The sequence below is a fragment of the Macadamia integrifolia genome, chromosome 5, assembly GCF_013358625.1.
Source record: "Macadamia integrifolia cultivar HAES 741 chromosome 5, SCU_Mint_v3, whole genome shotgun sequence".
Classification (NCBI taxonomy): domain Eukaryota; kingdom Viridiplantae; phylum Streptophyta; class Magnoliopsida; order Proteales; family Proteaceae; genus Macadamia; species Macadamia integrifolia.
The window spans coordinates 16,632,197-16,652,726 of record NC_056561.1 but is presented as its reverse complement, the minus strand read 5'-3'; positions in this window follow the sequence as shown (position 1 = coordinate 16,652,726).

The window sequence follows — 20,530 nt, the reverse complement described above, 5'->3', positions numbered from 1 at the left end:
AAATCTCTTGCATGGACTTATTTGTCGGGATCAACATTCTTATCCTCAAAAGCATCCCAATAAACTTGTTTTACCACCAACCGAAACCATTGGTGGTCCTACATCTCTTCTGCTAGAATGGCAGGCAGTTGGTTTGCTGTTGTATGGTAGGAAGAGCTACGACATGAAGACATCATTGGAAGAAGTTGAGAACCTAGGGTTCTGGAGATCAAAACCTAAATTAGAATAGTAAATGTTCAGTAAAAATCTCAAAATTTAAGTTGGAAGTGTAGAATAACAAATTGTGGTCACGTGTATAGCGAAGAACGGATGCGTAAACACTCAAGAACAGCAGAAGAAGGCTAGGGTACCTTCCCTTGGCTATTTCCTCCTTTTCTCCACAACAAAAGTAGGCTTTTGATGTGAAAAAGTGAGCCTCAAACTCACTTATATTGTGATCTTGGGCTTCACCGGTAGCAGTCGGTGAAACAGGTCCTAAATCCAATGACCTGTTTTCGATGAATATTTGAGCCCAAATTGGCCCCTGTTTTGTCACTGGAAACACCCATTGGATTCAACATGGTCAATCTGGTGACCTGTTTCCAATGGGGCATTTTGTTGAAAATTCTGATTTTTATTTTGTTCTTCCATGCCTATTGCTTTATGTGGGACCTCACCCTATGAATGTTCAATTATATGCCATGCTTATATGTGTCTATGTAGTTGCCAATGGAAATTCCTATACAGGAATTATGTCACATCGGAACACTCAATCTAACTTGAATCCACAGCCTCCCGCTTCCCCTACGTGAGGTAGAGGCAAGCCACCCAATGCACCTGATGCCCTGCCAGTCCTTACCGTGAAGATGTTGCCACAATAATGGGCAATATGATGCAGGGAATGGAATAGAGAGGCACAATTTATGGCCGAGATCGATACTCGTATCCAAGCTACTATGGACAATAGGAATGCACCTCCAGCACCTCCCACTCCACTTGTGCTAGTTTTGGTACATGCTGGCCTAGCTACCCCATCCACACTTGGCGAGCCACCAGAACAGGTGAGTGTGTTACAAAGATGATGGGAAAACTCCAAAGGCTCCGACCACCATAGTTCTCCAATGTTGGCTAAGATTAACTTCTGCCAGCAAGATGGATCCAGGGCATAGAAAAGGTTTTCACAGTTATGGGTTGCACTAATGAACAGAAGATACTGTGTGCAAGCTATTAGCTTCAGAATGAAGCGGATGCTAGGTGGAGATCCACCCAAACTATTCTAAAGACAAATCTCAATCCCACTTGGGAAGATTTTAAGGATACGTTCTTCGAAAACTACCTTCCCTAGAGTTTCAATGGCAGTAGAGTGATAGAGTTCTCGAAAAATGGTGGAAGGATCTAGCTCAGTGCTAGAGTACCAACAGTGGTACGAGGAGTTGTACTACTTTGCTCTCGACCACATAAGAAATGACAGGGCTAAGACTAGGAAATTTAAGAAAGGGCTTAGGCCCAGCATTGGTTCGACAATTGTGGGACTTAAACTATAGACTTGTGCTGAAGTCATGCAAGTGACAAAGTCTATCGAGGATCGATATCGGGATAATTTCACTGGGCAACAGGGTATAGGAAAGAGACCAATGGGGTCACAAGAGTCCAAGGGAACCAGTAAGGCTTCCACAAGCCTTATCTCAGTCCAACTCTAGTTAAGTTCAGGAGACCAGAGGCCAGTCAGGCTTGCTAATCTTCCCAATCCAGTGGTGCCTTTAACACCCTGAAATTTAAAGCAACTGAGCCTAAGGGTATGGCCCAGCTCACAACAGGAAGTGGGTTTCCTTGTTGTGGATCTATGGTATATAGAAGCAAGAAAGGGAATTGGATTGACCTGCAGACCAAAGGAAGGAGTGCAAATGGTTAGAAGAGAGGTATGAACAATCCTACTTTGGCTGGACCTACAAGCCCAAGAGGTCGGACAACAACTGGATCACAGAGAAGGGATCCGGTAGGTCCTATAGTGGTAAACCGGCCAGCTGGTTTAAGTGGCAGAATGTAGAAATTTGGGTTTTTCTGTTCTGGGCCCCACTCCTTTGTGGTATAATTCTGCCCAATCCTCCCATGTATAGGGGCATGTTTGAGGGTCCTAATGCACTAATTACCCCAGTGGTTGATGGAGTCTAGATTTTGTTATTTAATTTTTAAAGTTAATAAATTAATAGGTTAATTTTTAAGGCCATTAGCCAAACAAACCCTAAGGGATGTTTTGGATAAATAAATAGATCTCACCCTCTTTACTGCTGAATTCGATGGAGCAGAGAATGGAGAAAGTGGAAGAAAAAGAAGAAGGAAAGGAAGAGGAGGGGAGAGGCTGCTGCTATTACTCCTCTACCTCTGTCAGTGCTGCTGCTTCTCCTTTCTCAAGCTGCCATAGGGATCCTAGAGTTGCCAGAATTGCTGCCACACAACACCAACTAGGTATCTCCAACCATGCCTGCAAACCTCAAAAACTCTAAAGAGGTAATTACCCTAACTTGCCCCAGTAAATTTAGCCAGGGAATAATTCAGCCAGGGGTAGGGTTGGGAATTAATTGAAATTGGTAGTGGAAATTTGATTGTGGGGACTCAATTTAGCCTCCCATAGCAAAAGCCCCAATTTTGGGACCCCAATTGGGATCCAATTGGCTGTAGGGTTGTCCCGGAAACCCTAGGTCATAGGGGTTTTTCCAATTGGGTAGAAAGCAATGGAATTGGGAGTGGGGTTAACCTCCACATAACCCCAATTTTGCCCAGAAAAGGGTAGAATGAAACTATAGCCGGTACACCCAGGGTGAAATTGGGTAAGTTGGAACACAACTGACCTGGTGATATGTCCTTAAAACCCAAATTGGGCTTGAGTAAGGATTTCATAAATTATAATTTATTAAATTGAATGTGTAAAAAGAGGAATAGGCTTTGGTCTGGTTAGTTGAGCTGGAAACCCAGCTGGTTCCTAGGAAACCCTATTGAACCCAATTCACATGCATTAAAGCTCAGGTGAAATGAAGGGTAATTGACCAATTTGAACACTTACCTATGTCCAACATGTTTCAAAGACTTTGTAGGAATTATTTGGAAGCCCAGGATTGGAGGGATTAGCCGATAGAATTCTACTGATAAAAAGAACTTATTCTATCAGGCAACCGGCCAGCCGGTTTGGCCCTGACAGTACTGCTGTCTTGGGCCAGAATGTGAACTGGATGCCTCGGCAGTGTGCATGTGGCTCCAACTATCCCGGATGTCTGAGTGTGTATAAAATGAAAGATTAATGATCTGAGACAAGGGAGAAAATACCTAGGGTATAGAGCTAAGATGTGGAATGCTAGTGTTGGTCTTGGTTGTGTTGAAAACCTCACTCAAATACATTTAAAACCTGTGGAGGTTACATACTACTCCCATTTGGTATTTAGTGATCTAATTACTATAAGTTAGTTCCAATAGGCCAAAAATGGAATTGTTGGCTACATAGGTTGGGTAGTGACCTGCATAGGCATTGGAAGTTAAGTCGGAATGCTAGCTTGGTCAACTGAGAATGATACTGACTTGAGATCAGTACCTTGATCATCAACTAAATGTGGATGCCGGTGAGAGAATTCAATTTAGTTGTAGAAAGTAAAAGTTAAAATATGATTCATAAAATGGATTTAACCTCGAATATGATCTATTAATTTAGGAACCTAGAAGTGATCTGCGAGGACACACGTGATCGGGTATTCAGCAGAAAAACATCAAATTTGGGTATCAGGTGAGTTGGTGATTGTTTTATTTTTCAGAGTGTTTTTATACTTCTATGTTTTGCATGCTCACATGTAATTTGATGAATACTATGTTTTGGATTTATTTTGTATAAAATTATATATATTACACATGTGGCATGATTTTACCGAGTTTGATGTGATCGAGGTTTTGTGGATGTGTAATACTGTAGTTGTGTGGTGATGGTTGTAATATTGATGCTTTGAGGCACGGTGTGGCCGAGGGGTGGTGGGCTCAGAGGTTAGTTTTACAATTATGGTCCTAGATGTGTGATTGGATGCTATGGTTACTATGGATGCATGTAGATGCATATGGTTTTGATCACATCCCAGTTCTATAACCCCTTGTCAATTAGGGGTAAGGTATTGGCTAATCCCACTCGGTGGTAGGTCATAGAGGACTACTACTCCCAGATACGATGTACTGTATCTTGAGAGGGCACAACATAGTATGACATACATATGACCGTCAAACAACATGGGTGATCGATGACGGTGTGGGATTCCAGGACCATGGCTGTCAGGAATTACTATTTAGGGGTTAGCTGGTGGACGGAGGTTCTTTCTGAGACTGGATGCTCTTACTTGTAACTAGCTTGTATCTCTGAGGCTCGACAAATTGGGAAAGGAATACCACCTATGTTGCTTATAGCACTTATACCCAAATATTAAGACGTAGTAACTAGAATGGAATTTAAAATAATAAATGCATCATGTGAATTATGCATATGGGGAATTTTGGTGTGGTTTGTTGTGAGCATGTGTTAGCATAATGACTTATGTGTATGTGCTTGCTTACTCACCCCTCACTAGGCTTATGAAACTCACCCCTAGTTGATACATGTTTTTAAATGGTGGAACCAAAGCTGAGACGAACAGGTGTTCAGTACGGTTGTGAGGCTGTGTCTGTAGGACACAATAAAGCTAGAAGAGATTTTCCTTTGACTGGTTTATTTATTTATTATTATTAATGTTGGGTTGTAAGGTTTATTTATTTATTATTTTAATTTGTGGAAATATTCACTTTGGACCTATATTACTAATTATCACTGTAGATTTGATTAGCAAGTATATGCTTCATATGGGCTAGATATGCATATTCTGATTATGCTAGATGTTCTCGAGATTTTTTACGGTTAGTATACTACATCTATGATCCTGGGTATGATAGGCTGATTGGGTTGGAAATCCAGTGCCACATGCCTTGGCTAAATTTTAGGCAGGGTGTGACAGTGCCTCTCAACCAGTTGAGCCCAATCCTCGATGCTTTCATTGTGGTCAGACAGGGCACTTGGCTAGGACATGTCATCACCATCGGTTGGGTGATGTACCATACACTCTACCTCCTAGGCCTTAATAGACTTACTCGGCCAACCATTGAGTGAAGTTAGAATAGGGTAACAAGCCCCAAGGATGTGTTTTTGCTAGACTATAAAAGATGCACAGGCTACTCCAGGTGTGGTGACAGGTACCCTGTCAATTTCATTATTCAATGCTCATGTATTGTTTGACTATGGAGCATCTCATTCATTTGTATCGTAGACATTCGCTAGCAAGATGGGAGTTCAACATTGGCTTAACTCACAGTTTAGCGGTTAGTACACCCACAAGAAGTGTAGTTGGATTGGACTCAGTGTATGAGCCTTATCTAGTAACTATTAGTGGTCATAACATGATAGCACACCTAATCAAGCTAGACATGACCGAATTCAACGTGATTTTAAGGATGGACTAGTTTTCCGCTTACTGAGTCAGTGAGCTATGTGTAGATAAGATGATTATCTTCAGACCCTGTGATGAAGAAGAATTCATCTTTGTGGGAGATAAACCAAAAGATCTTTGTATCAGCTCTCTAGATGAAGAAGTTATTAGATCAAGGTGTCAGGGTCACTTAGCACCTGTGGTGGATACCGAGGTAGAGGTTAGACCATTGACCAAGTTAAATGTAGTAAGGGAGTTTCCTGATGCATTTTCGGATGATTTGATGAGATTGCCATTGAACCGAGAGACAAAGTTTGTGGTAGACTTACTCCCAAGGTCGACACCAGTGCCAAAAGCCTCGTACCATATGACCCCCACAAAGTTAATGGAACTACAATTACAACTACAAGACCTTTTGAAGAAGGGATACATTAGACTTGGTGTGCCCCCATGGGGAGCACTAATACTGTTCGTCAAGAAGAACGACTCAAGTATGAGGTTATGCATTGATTACAAGGAATTTAACAAGCTAACCATTAAGAATCGGTATCCTTTGCCAAGGATCGATAACCTATTTGACTAGTTGTAGGGTGCTAAAGTATTTTCCAAGATTGACCTTATATTAGGCTATCATCAGCTTAGGATCAAGGGTAGTGATGTGAGTAAGACAGCTTTCAGATCTCGGTATGGACACTACAAGTTTTGGTAATGTCTTTCAGATTAACTAATGCACCGGTTGCATTTATGGACTTGATGAACTGGGTGTTCTAGGATGTTTTGGACAATTTTGTGATTGTGTTAATTGATGACATCATGGTACATTCCAAGAGTGCAGAGAAACATGCCGCCCACCTAAGATTGCTATTATAACGTCTAAGAGAGAAGCAACTCTATCCCAAGTTCAACAAGTGTGAGTTCTGGCTTCCACAAGTGGCAGTGCTAGGCCACATCGTCTCAGATAAGGGTATAGAAGTTGACCTAGGAAAAGTGAAGGCAGTTCTAGAGTGGGACAGTCCCAAGAGTGTATAGCAGACATCCGTAGTTTTCTGGGATTGGTTAGATACCACAAAAGGTTTATTGAGAACTTCTCAAGCATTTTGGCACCGATGACCCGGCTGACTCAAAAGGATGTGAAAGTTTAATGGTCTAATGCATGTGAGAAGAGTTTCAGAGAGTTGAGACAAAGATTGGTATCAACTCCAATTCTGACTATTCCAACTGGTACATGTGGTATGGTTATGTATAGTGATGCATCCAAACTAGGTTGTGTGCTTATGCAGGATGGGATAGTCATTGCTTATGCATCTCGCCAGTTGAAGGACTATAAGAGGAACTACCCTACCCTTGTTTGAAATTAGTGGCCTGATCTTTGCATTGAAGATTTGGCGGCACTACTCATATGGTGAAAAGAGTGAGATATACAGTAACCACAAAAGCCTTAAATACTTCTTCACTCAGAAGGAGCGCAATATGAGACAAAAGTGTTTGTTGGAATTGATGAAGGATTATGACTTTACCATCCACTACCACCCACCAAAGGCTAATCTAGTAGTCGATGCACTAAGTAGAAAATCAAAGACCCTAACTATTTCTTCATTGACAACCAATGACCGTCTAATTGAAGAGGCCAAGAAGTTAGATCTGGAACTACTAGTGAAAGGTGTCACCTTGTCACTATCGACATTAGTGGTACAACCTAGCCTTGAGAACAGGATCAATGTAGCTCAGATTACTGATGCAGAGTTGTAGAAATTGATAGCTGACATCAAAGAAGGAAATAGAAAGACCTAGATTTCACCTTGACTAATAAGGGAATCCTCAATTTTAAGGAAGATTGTGTGTGCCCGATGATGTTGACTTGCGAGAATATTCTGAGAGAAGCACGCAACTCTCCATACTCCATTCACCCCGGTAGCACCAAGATCAACAAGGACCTTAAAGGTTCCTACTGGTGGAAAGAATGAAGAATGATGCAGCCACTCATGTATCTAGTTGCCTTACTTGCTAGCAAGTTAAGGCTGAGAGACAGAGACCCTATAGGTTATTACAGTCATTACCTCTCCTGGAATGGAAATGGGAGAACATCACCATGGATTTTGTCATTGGATTGCCCCACACTAACAAGGGCACATATGCCATTTGGGTGGTTGTTCACCACTTGACCAAAGCAGTTTATTTCATTCCAATGAAAGTCTACCTTCCCCATGGAAAAGCTGACCATGTTGTAAATTAACAACATAATTCATCTACGTGGTGTACCAGTTAGCATTATCTCTGATCCGAATCCCAGATTTAATTCTAAATTATGGGGATGTGAGTAGAAGGATATGGGTACAAAACTTGGAGGACATGCTCCCACAAAGCGATGGACAATCAGAAAAGACCATTCAGACCTTGGAGGACATGCTCCGGGCTTGTGCTTTTAATATTAATTACAGTTGGGATGAGCACGTCTCACTTATCAAGTTCTCCTATAACAACAAGTATCAAACTACCATCGGCATGTCTCCATTTGAAGCATAGTATGGTAGGAAATGCCGAACTCCTCTCTATTGGGACGTAGTTGGTGAGTAGCATATCTTAGGTTCAGACTTGATACAGGCCACTAGTGAGAACATAGGTGTGATCAAAGAGAAAATTAAAGTAGTTCAGTCCAAACAAAAAAGTTATACTAATGTTAGAAGAGATCATCTGGAGTTTGAAGTTGGAGATAAAGTGTTCTTACGAATCTCTCTGATCAAAGGGCCGATGCGGTTTGGCAAGAAAGGAAAGTTTAGTCCTAGGTTCATGGGACCATATGAAGTGTTTGCATGGTTAGGTTGGAAGCATATAGGATAGCACTATTGCCAGAGTTGGATGCTGCGCATGATGTGTTCCATGTGTCAATGTTAAAGAAGTACATACTTGACCCAACTCATGTCCTGACTTACATACCACGTGAACTGGTTGGAGATTTTTCCTAGATGGAGTATCCTAAGAAGATCATTGAATGGAACGACCATGCCCTCCATAATTGTATTGCTTTCTTCGTCAAGGTACATTGGATTAACCACCCAGAGTAAGAGGCATCCTAGGAGCAAGAAGATGAAATAAAGAAGAAATGCCTAGGATTATTTGATTTACTAGGTATGGTCAATTTCAAGGATGAAATTCTTATAAGGTAAGGGCAATTTTATACACGTGCACTAATCCGTTTAAATTTGAATTTTTATGATAGGTCTCACGCCAGACATTACCAATGGCTTTTAGATTGCTGCAGTCTACTACCGTGAAGGAAGGAATGATCTACTACCATGAAGGAAGGAATGACTCGACCTACCAATGTAGGACTTGCCTAAAGAATTGGAGGGGATTCAAACCTTCCAAGTCTAAGCAATAAGTGATCTAGCACCTTCCCACTTGAACCCCCTCACATAGTAGAATCGACCGGAAAGACCTTGCACACATCCCTAGTGCAACCTCCTAGTGATTGGCTAAGGTAGAAAGAAGGTTCTCAAAGACAGCACTGGGATGACCATCGGAAAGAGCCCATCAAAAACAACACCTGAATTCGGTGACATCAATCTGATGGTGCTTATTGAAATGGCTTCAATACTCATGGGTCCCGTTACGTGTGTCTTGGCCTGCTCCAACTAACATCCCAAACTATATTACACCTTTCCCTATAACTTGCACACCTTGTGAGTCTAAGGTGGTGGGCCCGCATGACCCAACCGGCGACTTAACCCGTTTTGGTCCCAAATAGGTGCCTAGCCAAACAGGTCCTAAGGCCATGCCCTATATAAAGGAGAAATGAGCTCATTAGAAGAGGAAGGAAGTGGGAGCTCCTGGCTATGCACATGGTTTCCAGTTACCGCCGAAGGTAGGTGCTAAATGGGCTCATTTCTCAGAAGGAGGAAGAAGAAGAAGGAGAGGAAGGAAGGGGGAGCTCCCGGCTACACGCGTGGTTTCCGGTTACTGCCGAAGGTAGGTGCTACATTCACAAACCCTCTTTCCTTTCATTTTTGGGCTTTGCTTTTTGGGCAAACCATGGATTCCCCGGGTTGGAGGGGTAGGCCTCATCCCATTGCTTTCTGATAGTGCACTGCACTCCCACGTGTGTTTCTCGAGCTCATAGTAGCTAGCCAGGCTCCAGTGACATTTTGACCAAATAGGGAGGTTAGGGTTTCATCCGTTTCTTCACTGTATCTCCCAAACGGCTCAGTAGAAACATAAATAGTTTGGCTTAAATAAGAGGTGGGAAGCCCCCCTACAATCTCTATGGAACTACTCCACCTATGCGGCATTGGATACCAACATCCAGTTAGTTTAACTCTCCAAGATCACAGATGCAGTAACTTAATTTCATAAATGCCACCAAGATCACAACTAAATTCAGAGCACACTGATAAAATCATACAAAAACTATTGGTGGCTCATTAAAATAATAAATTACAAATATACATTACTCATGTCAAAAAATAACCATAGGTTACAATATTACTTTTTACACATTTCATAAATATTTGCATCAAAAGAAATAACTGAAATAACAGAAATGAAATCCATCAGCATCCATGTGCCTCGCAGAGACAAGCCTCACAACTGTTGCAATCTTGCCTCAGCACCAATTCCACCATCTAAAAAGAAGAATCCACATGGGGTGAGCTTCACAAGCCCAGTGAGGGGTGTGCATGCAAGCATACGTAAATAAATGATGCAATGCCCACTGTACCAGAAAACACTTTTGCCACACCATGCCCCAGACCATTAGTACCACAGTTACAACCATGATCCATATCCATAGTCCACAATCACATCATGGTGATAACTTACCCCACATTCCAAATAACCATTCCACAACCTCATCATACCACATTGACATAAACAATAATAACAAGTTATAAACATTCACATAATAATAGCAATAATAACAAGTTATAAGCATTCACATAATAACAGCAATAATAACAAGTTATAACAATAAATCATCACATATGCTCCATACAAAAACACTTCATAAATCAAAGTCAACACCCACTCAACTCAAAACCCGAATCCGATCGTTACCGCGTATCCGAGTAAGTTAGATTCCTAAGTAAATGGAGTATAATTAAGTCAAATACAGCAACACCTAGCATACCTCTGTATAGGTTCTATACTAAACTTATACAAACCCTCACTAACCCCTATACAATCCCTACTTTTCAAGCCTCGGTGATGCCCCAAATTCACCCACCCTATAGGGTCAAATATGGTTAACTGATGTGTAACATGACCCACTAGGGGGTAGGGCAGAAGAAAAAACAAGGGCTGACCAGACCTAAAATCACACCACTGGCGGGTGAGCTGCAAAGCCACCGACCTATCGCAGGATCCACAGGTGGGTGGGCTCTAGAATTTTTCTAGCAACAGCTGGAACCCCTCCACTTGGTAGTTGGGTTCCCCGCTACTTTGAAGATTTTTTTCTCACTCACAATGTTTTCCACATACTATGTGGACATACCCCATACCATAGAGGTAAAATCCAAATGAGTTTCCCCATTTAAGTCCATAGAGAAAATCACCGAACACCCATCATGCACTGGTCGAAATTCAACAGTGAAAAAACATAGGCACTACTGGCTTGGATTTCCCACCATATGTAGCCACTCATCTTAGGTTATACAACCTTAGGTGTATGGTTGTACCATGAGTTAGCCCCCATTGAGTGTCACTTGGTGAATTAGTGAGGGTTCAGAGAGGGAAATCAAAGAATGAACCCAAACTCAGCTTCTACCTACTGCCCTTACCAACTGAACTCTGCCATGGGTAGAATCAGCTAAGTAATGAGCTGATACTGACCCAATTGCCCCAGCTTGAGTTCAATAAAATTAATAGGAAGAGAATTACAGAGGGTATAAAAAACTGACAGTATTCAGCTCTTAATTTCCCAATTTCAAAGGGATTAGGTCAATGGTTGGGTCAACTGTCATGCTTGTTGGCCAATAACCTAACTTCCATCATACATTACAAGATTCCAACTTGGATTACAAAATTGTATCCTTGCATGGAAAAATCCCCAATTCTTGAGGTTTATAGAGATGGGTCAGAGATGTGTTAGATCTAAATTAAGGTTCCACATCAGACCCTAATTGGTTCCCATACAGATAACTAGAATACGATAAAAATTAAAACATGAATAATTTGAATCAGATCATAAATGATCGAATTGTACCCTTCATCTAGTATGCTGAAGAGGATTGATGTTGGTCACTTCCACTTTTGCTCTCTTGGCTTGGCTATGGATCTTCTATAGCTCCTTAAACCTCCTTGGTTCTCTCACTTTAGTGGTAAAGTGGGGAGGAGTGAGTCATGGTTGTAGGGACCCAAAACCTAGTATTTATAATACTGTCCTACACCCAAAACCCTAATCCACATTGGATTGGGCCAGCATATACCTAAACTTGAGAGTGGACCAAATCGGTTCATGCAACTCGATTCTCACCCATTTAATCAACCCAAATAATTAATTTAGCCCATAAATCCAACAATCTCCCACTTGGGCTACATTAATTATAAGAAAGTCTTTAAATTGGTGTGGCCATAGAATCTCATTACATTAACCACTCTTACTGTGATTTAGTTGAAAAATCACTCACATCGAATAACAGCAGAAGATACACCTCAATATACGGAATATAACTTTCTATCATTACAAACATAAGTAAGTTTCTCAACACGAATCTATGTGGGATACTCTCATGGAAACATTGACATATCCTCAAATTACACTGTTGTCATTCCATGTAGGTCCTTAACTATGATATTAACTTTCACTATGGTAATTCGCCTTTGATCTGTGGTTAATATCTGACTGTGGCTTTCAGCCTATAAACTGTGACAAATATTGCCTTTGAACTAGGACAAATACTGTCTTAAAATGTGGCAAACATTACCTTTTGAACTGTGGTAAAATATTGTCTATAACTAAGACAATTATTGCCTATAAAAACATTCTCAAATGAAACCATAAACCAAATAATAAAAGAAATAACTGTGCATAATGTAAATGCTAAAACTTAACTATAATTCATCAAACTGTGCCCTAAAACATATAGGCTAAGGTTCAAAACATAAACAAATGCTAAACAAAACCAGAGCTCCCACTAATCAAGCATTTCAAATAACTATATATAAAGAAATCCTAACTACTGGTGATCAGTCTACCTCACCCTTTCTTGGCATCATCCTGCTTATCATCCCTATAATTCTTCCTCTTCTCTAACCATTTCTTGAAAATAAAGAAGTCCTTCTTCACATGTCCTTTCTTATAGCACCAGAAACACTCTATATTATTGGTCTTCTTTTCATCCTGAGCCTTTTGAGATGTATCAAGTTCTTGAGAGCTATTAGTCTTATCATATGGCTTGAAGCTTCCTTTATTGGAAAAATTCTTGTTCCTTCTGCTTGGTTCACCAGAAGTTCTCTTGTGGAAAGTTGCATGTGCACTCTCAAACCTAGTTTGTTTCAATTTTTCTTCCTCTTGAGTGCAAATGGAAATAAGCTTATTTAAGCTCCAATCGTCCTTCAGTGTAATATAGGTAGACTGGATAACCTTATACTGACTAGGGAGGGTATTCAGTGCAATATGTACAATATATTCTTCATTGATCTGTATTCTAAGATCCTTAAGTTTACCAGCATCAGTAGCTACAACCAAAATGTATTCTCTAACACTCCCATATCCATCATACCTTGTATTCATTAGCCTGGTCATCAATGTGATTTTCTCAGCTTTATTGTTGTGTTGAAACCTAGCTTTAATAGCATCCAAGAATTCTTTTGCAGTGTCTTTGATCTCTATTTTCACACATATAATTTCAGGAGCTGCCTTTTTCAAAACCAGTATGCACTTTCTGTTTGCTTTAGTCCATTTCTTAAACTTGGTCCTTTCAGCACTTCTGCTCGGAGCCTGTGAGAGGCTCAGGTTTAGGCTCCCTAAGTGCCAAGTCTAAATTAAGAAGACCTAAATGCAATTCTAATTCCTCCACCCACTTTTGATAGTTGTTACCAGTGAGCATTGGGATGGAAGATACATAACTTGAGGGAATAGCCATCCTACAACAACAGTAACATCAACACAATACATGCTAAATTTCAAAATATAAATCATAATATAAAAGCATGTAATACCATCAATATATTTTAAATAAGAGTTACAACTAAAACTGTATCCCTATCCTTTGGGACAGGAATTAACTGATGCTCTTATATTCTTCTTTTAACACTGAAAACAACATTAACTTCGGAATTCAATCACCTTTGGGCAAAAAAAACTCCTAATTCAATGTCCCTTTCTGAAATGTGGATAATTATCCTCAAAACTTGATGACATAGCCTTTGGAAAAGTATCATCTTTATTGTTGGGGAAGATACAATCGAACTGAATGTACCACTTTGGTGGGTTTCACTCAGTTTTATCATTTCATTCCCATTGAAAATGTTTATCTTTATGTTCAAAATATACATATAAATATGTCACTAGGACAACAATAACCATATAAGAGTCACAACCGCAACAACATTCTTATCCTTTGGGCTAAGAATGAACTGGTCCTCTTGCAAATCCATATTTACTGTGAAAAGAATAATAACTTTTGAAATCTCCTTACCTTTGGGCTTAGGAACCTCTAGGTTACTGTCATTTTCTTAATTTTATTGACATCACCTTTGGGCAAATGTCACCTACATTGCTACCCTGTGGAAAACCATGGAATAATAAGATGTACCACTTTGGTGGATTCCACCTCATCCTTTCATGGTTTTCTAAAAAATTACTTTGCAGCTAAGAATGAGCGAAAGCTTACACCATTTTCCATATTAACATATCTCAATTTAAAAACCTTTTCCAATTTCATGGTAACCAATAACATATACATTTTTCAAAGCATTGATTTATGCCCTCTTGTTTCAATGATTAAAAAAAAAAATACAACATAAAATTTTGAATAAACATGTTATATTAAAAATTAGATTATTAAATGTGGCCCGAAACAAGGAATCCAACTCAAAAAACGAATTTCAATTTGACCTTAAAACGTACCTTAAAATGACATTTAAAGCAGTTTAAATAAAAACCCAAAAGGAAGCATAAACCAAACAAGCCTTAAATTATTTATTTATTTATTTATCTATTTTTAATAAATAGTTTCCCGGTCAACGTTGAAAAATCAGAATTGGAGAACTTTTTCTGCAACCAACCAGGAAAACCAAAGTGAGTCAAAATACGGGTCAACAGGTCGGGTTTTCGGGTCGACCCGACCACTTCGGTACAGCCCTGAGCCGGTTTATTATGTAACCCCAATCTGATTTTGGTTCATGGTTCGGTTCTTTGAACCACAATAATCAATTGACTCCTTTTAATGGATCAAGTCTGTGGGCTTAGCCCATTAGACTTAACTTAAACATATAGCATAATACAAAATGGGCTTTAGCCCACCAGCCCAAGACTTAAAACAACTTAAAAAATGGCTTGAGCCCATTATTCTTTTAAATAAAAACTCCTAAACCCATTTAGTTATAAATAAAGGAGACTAAGGCCATCAAGGTAAAAACACCTTAATACAAAACCCTATCATCGTCTTCTTCCTCTCTTCTCTTTAGACACCGCGAGTTGTAGATTTTTTTTTTTTTTTTGAAATATGTTCGTTTACCATTAATCCCATGACTCATATCCAAATAACAACCCAACCCACTAGATAGGTCATTATTTCACCCAATTATTTATGATGTTTACTATATCTTATTTAATTATTTATTTCAAGTAACTATACTACTGTATTGCATTAAAGCAAATTCTAATACTTTCCAATTGGATTTAAATATGTTAACCGAACTCTGATATCCAAAAGAGTTCGATTTCTAGAATTGCAGATAGAATTATATTATTAAATCAAAATTCAAAATTAATTACCCCTACCATGCTTCCTCTTTCATCTTCTTTAACCATGGGAAGGAATTGGTTGAATTAGTAGGGTATCTAATGAATAAAAATTTAAAGGTCTTTTCAACGGAGGATCTTCCCACTCGTTCTTGAGATCATAAATCACTACCAATCAATTCTAGCTCTGTATGGGTTGGCTTTGATACCACTTGTTAGATCTAAATTAGGGTTCCACATCAGACACTAATCGGTTCCCATATATATAACTAGAATACGATAAAAATTAAAACATGAATAATTTGAATCAGATCATAAATGATCGAATTGTAACTTTTACCTAGTATGCTGAAGATGATTGATGTTGGTCACTTTCACTTTCGCTCTCTTGGCTTGACTATGGATCTTCTATAGCCCTTTAAACCTCTTTGGTTCTCTCACTTTAGTGGTAAAGTGGGGAGGAGTGAATCATGGTTGTAGAGACCCAAAACCTAGTATTTATAATACTGTCCTGCACCCAAAACCCTAATCCACAATGGGTTGGGCCAGCATATCCCTAAACTTGAGAGTGGACCAAACCGGTTCATGCAACTCGATTCTCACCCATTTAGTCAACCCAAATAATTAATTTAGCCCATAAATCCAACAAGATGGATTTGGGTCTCTGAACCACTTTATTCTTCCAAACTTAGCTCTGGGGAAGCAAATTCAGATCTGGGAGCCTGTTCCCTAATATGCCGATCTCAAACCCAATTTATGGGTGGCTGTAGGGATGAGCTATAGGTCTGAACACTACTCAAATTTCATGGACAACAACATATTGCAACAATTTGGTCTCTGTAGCTGGGTTTCCAGCTCAGGGATGATGAACCCTTGCATGCATCCTGAAACCCGGCTGTAGATGACTGCAGAGACAACATACGACCTGTATATTACCCAATTTTTACAGGTACAACATGTATGCATAAAGTTATTCAGTCTCTGTAACTGAATTTCACTCAAATCCCATGCATGTTGTCCAAAGTTCCATTCTAAGTGGTTGCATGCTTGGGAATTTGACTATTGACACTTCAAATCATGAAGGACACCTATTGTACAATAAATAGAGGAGTATTTACTCACCATATGTGTAGGTATAGCGGAAGGTACAACAGGTGCAGCCACAGGGGCAGCACCATGCAATTCCAACTCCCAATTCAGCTTGGTTGTACAAGAAATTTCAGAGTTTGAAGCAGTATAGCACCAACAAAGTAGCAGTAGCATACCACTTGCATGACACCCTTAGCTACAGTAGTAGATCACAGTAGGGGCAGCAGGAGAAATTGGACAGTAGTAGGATGCATTAACTCTAAGAATTTGCCCTAAGCTAGCTCTCCTTCCCTCTCTTCTTCTTTCTCCTTTCTTTCTTCTCCTATCCCTCTCCTAAATGAAATTGGTGTGTGAAATGGTGAACAGTAGATGGATTTGGGTTTTTATAACTCATTACAAATGGTCCTTAGGGCTTGTTTGGTTGAACCACTAGAATTCTGCAAAATCAATTAAACATTAATTCTATTGATGGGCCCCACCAAATTCTGACCTATTAGGTGCAACCTGGTCAGCAATAAGACCCCCACACATAGGGTGAGTAAGAGGGTTAGGGATGTAGGGTTGTGGGCCCCACAAAGGAAAATGTAGTGTTTTTCCTAGATAGCACCACCGACAGGTGGCATTGGCTGGCCAATGGTCAGTAGAGTGACCTGTCAGTGACCCCAATTATGCCCACCAGGTAGTCACCAACTTTGGCTCCTTAGGTCAGATGTGTGTGTGACCTTGGGACCATGTTTTCCTTCCAAATTAGCTCAATGTACATAGGCCAGATTAGGTGAACCATGTACACTTCACTGGCTAAGTAAGCAGTCCAACTGCCCTCAGAGCACTGCTATAATCTAGCCCCCATGGCATACAACTGTGTTTTGATAGGGGTATCACACAAATCTCGGCAATCAGGTCCAAAAGGAAGGCCATCGGAAGGACAGGGTCAATCCAATGACCCAAATCTACTGAACCCTAAGCCCTTAAGCAGCCTCTGCCCAGGCCACCGGATTCACACAAGGTTAATCCGATGACATAAACCCTGGATTTGGTGACGTGAATCCAGTGACATTTCTGAACTTTCAATTTTGACTGTCCTGATACAATTCTGAACAATCAATTTAGCTTTGGTTGTGGATGCACTTTGTGGCCGAAGGTAATTTCGATATCGTATACGCCAAGGCCATACTTGAAAATGGGTGCATAGTCTGGCTAACGTTAATTCTGGTACTGCGTATCCCATGCTTAACTGCTTGTATGATAGATAGGCTAGGACGAGGATGGTATATGGCCCATGGTGATTTAGGTATAGTATCCCATACTACATGTATCTTTATGTAAGGCATGTAGTATATTGTGGTTAGACCACATTCCCTATGCTACAATCCCTTGCCAATAGGGGGTAAGGTGTTAGATAACCCAACCGTGGTATGTTCGATGAACCCTTCCGGAATGCCACTTTCATGGTACGATGTGATTATTTTTAGAGACAAAAACTAGTCCGATGTGGTCAATGGAAATTACTGTGTCATGACTGCCAGGAGGGGTTATTAGGGGTTTACTGGGTGACCGATGGTCGCATTCCAGGATCGGTAGGATCCTATTTACAATTAGGGTTTGTATCACTAGGTGACCGATGTGTGATCTTCGGGACCAGGGATACAACCTAATGCGTCGTAGGTTCATGAACCCGACTTAGTTGTATATTAGGTGGTTTAAAGTAAAATGAACTGCAACATTCTAGTCATGGGCTATGTGTATGTGCTTGCATGAACCCCATCCCTCATTGAGCTAGTTGGAGCTCACACCACGTGCGTGTTCCTTTTTAGATGATGATGCAGGTGTTGTCGTGCCACTGGGCAATGAAACTTCTTCCTCTATGTCTGAGTACAGTGGTGACTGGTGGACACCAGAATTCGAGGAGCACGATCCCGATTGTGCTTATGATACATATACGTATGCCACACCTTGAGCCAAGTGATTATCTGCCATCACCTTTGATACCATTTTTTTGGGTGGTGTACTTTTTGGTTACTATATGTAAGTTTTGACAGATACGAAAAAAATAACTTGTGTTATGTAATATATTAAAATTAACTGTTTTTCCCAATAGATTTATGTTATTTCGCTTATACTATACTCTGAATTCTACTACGATGATTTTAGTTGGTTAAGTAATATGTGATTGTCATGGTTAAGGTACTATTATCCAAGATTCTGGTAGAGATATAAGACGGGTAACCATTTATTCACACCACTGGTATCTTAGCAAGAGCGGGGTATTACAAATCTATCACAAACTCTATCTCTCAGTCTGGTGGCAATCTATCAAATAATTTGGAAATACATTGGGAAACTCTCTTTCTACATCTAACTTGGTCAATAGTCTGACCTCTACCTCAGTATCCATCATATATACTAAGTAACCTTGACACCTTTGATCTAGTAGCTTCTTCATCTGGAGAGCTGATACAATGATCTTCTTGTGCTTCTTGGGTTTATCTCCCACAAAGGTGAACTCATTTCCATCACTTGGTTTGAAGATAATCATCTTCTTTGAACATAGCACACTGGCTCTATTGTAACATCCTGGAATTAGAACCCCTCAGTCTTAAAGGTGGCATTTAGTTGAATAAAACAGAAGTTAAAGTTTCTAGAAGTAAAAATTTTAGGTATAGTGGCATTGATGGGGGACAAGTAAAAGAGATGGAAAGGTAAGGGATTTGGTTGGTTATCAGGCGTACGGAATGTCACACCCCACTCTCGGCAGTCCCAACTTACCATTAGGAATACCGGCGGTGTGAGTAAGACACGTACCTGTCTTATAAACCTACTAGGATCTCTGATAGCAGTACCTTAACATTTTCACAATCTCACATCAAAAACCAGTCTAAGCAGCGGAATCAGAGTATAGTAGCGGAATTTATAAATAAAATGGAGAAATATTAAATGGTAATATAATAGCAATAACCAAGTTATTTTGTTACATTCATTCATGACATATACTAAGATCTCAAGAAAATATACAATCCACAACTATATCCAAAAATATCACAATATGATGTACAATTTTACGATGCGGCGTAAGCACAGTGGTCACAAGCACTGTCCTGATCGTGCTCCTTCGCTTTTGGCATCCACCAGTTGCTCACACAGTACTCTGACCTAGAAGATACTGGATCACCTGCCATCGGCACCATCGTACCTACATCATATCTAAAAAGGGGTGTATACGTGGGGTGAGCTTTCCAACTTGCTCAGTGAGGGGTGGGGCAAGCACATCCAAGCAAGATAATAGCAGTAATAATTTATGATGCATGATTGCAAAAATTAAACACATAGTCCATGATGCTCGTGATGCAGTTCATTTGTTTATTATCCACCTAACAATACAAACTAAGTTTGGTAAATGCTACTACGGCGCATTAGGTTGTATCCCTCGTCTCGGAAATGACATCGACTACGCAGCGATACAAACCCTAGCCATGATTAGAAGCCTACCGATCCCCGTATGCGTTTTTAGGTCACCCAGTAAACCCCTGATAACCCACTACTAGCAGTCCAGACACCGGTAACACATCAGCCACATCAGACAAGTTATCGCCTCCAATAACAATCACATCGTATTGTGGGAGTGGCACTTCGGGAAGGCTCATCAAACATACCACAATGGGTTATCTAACACCTCAACCCTTGTTGACAAGGGTGCGTAGCATAGGGAGTGATACCTAACCACATATATACTATATGCCTTCATAATGATACGGTTAGTATGGATTTCACGATACCTGAGAGACCTCGGTCACAAAGTGTAACCCATCTCCAAATACAATCCCGGGTACACAATACCAAAGAGACCTTGGCCAAAAAGTGAAACCCGAGACCGTTTACCTAATCTAGCATACAATAGTAGTCGAGTATGGACTACGCAACACTGGCAAGACCTTGGCCACGAAGCGTATCCATTTCCAAATGCAGTCCCAAGGTACACGATACCAGCGAGACCTTCGCCACAAAGTGTAACCCGTAACTATAACTAACTCTAATGCACATAATCAATGCATGAATGCAACATACATACGGTAATCACGGC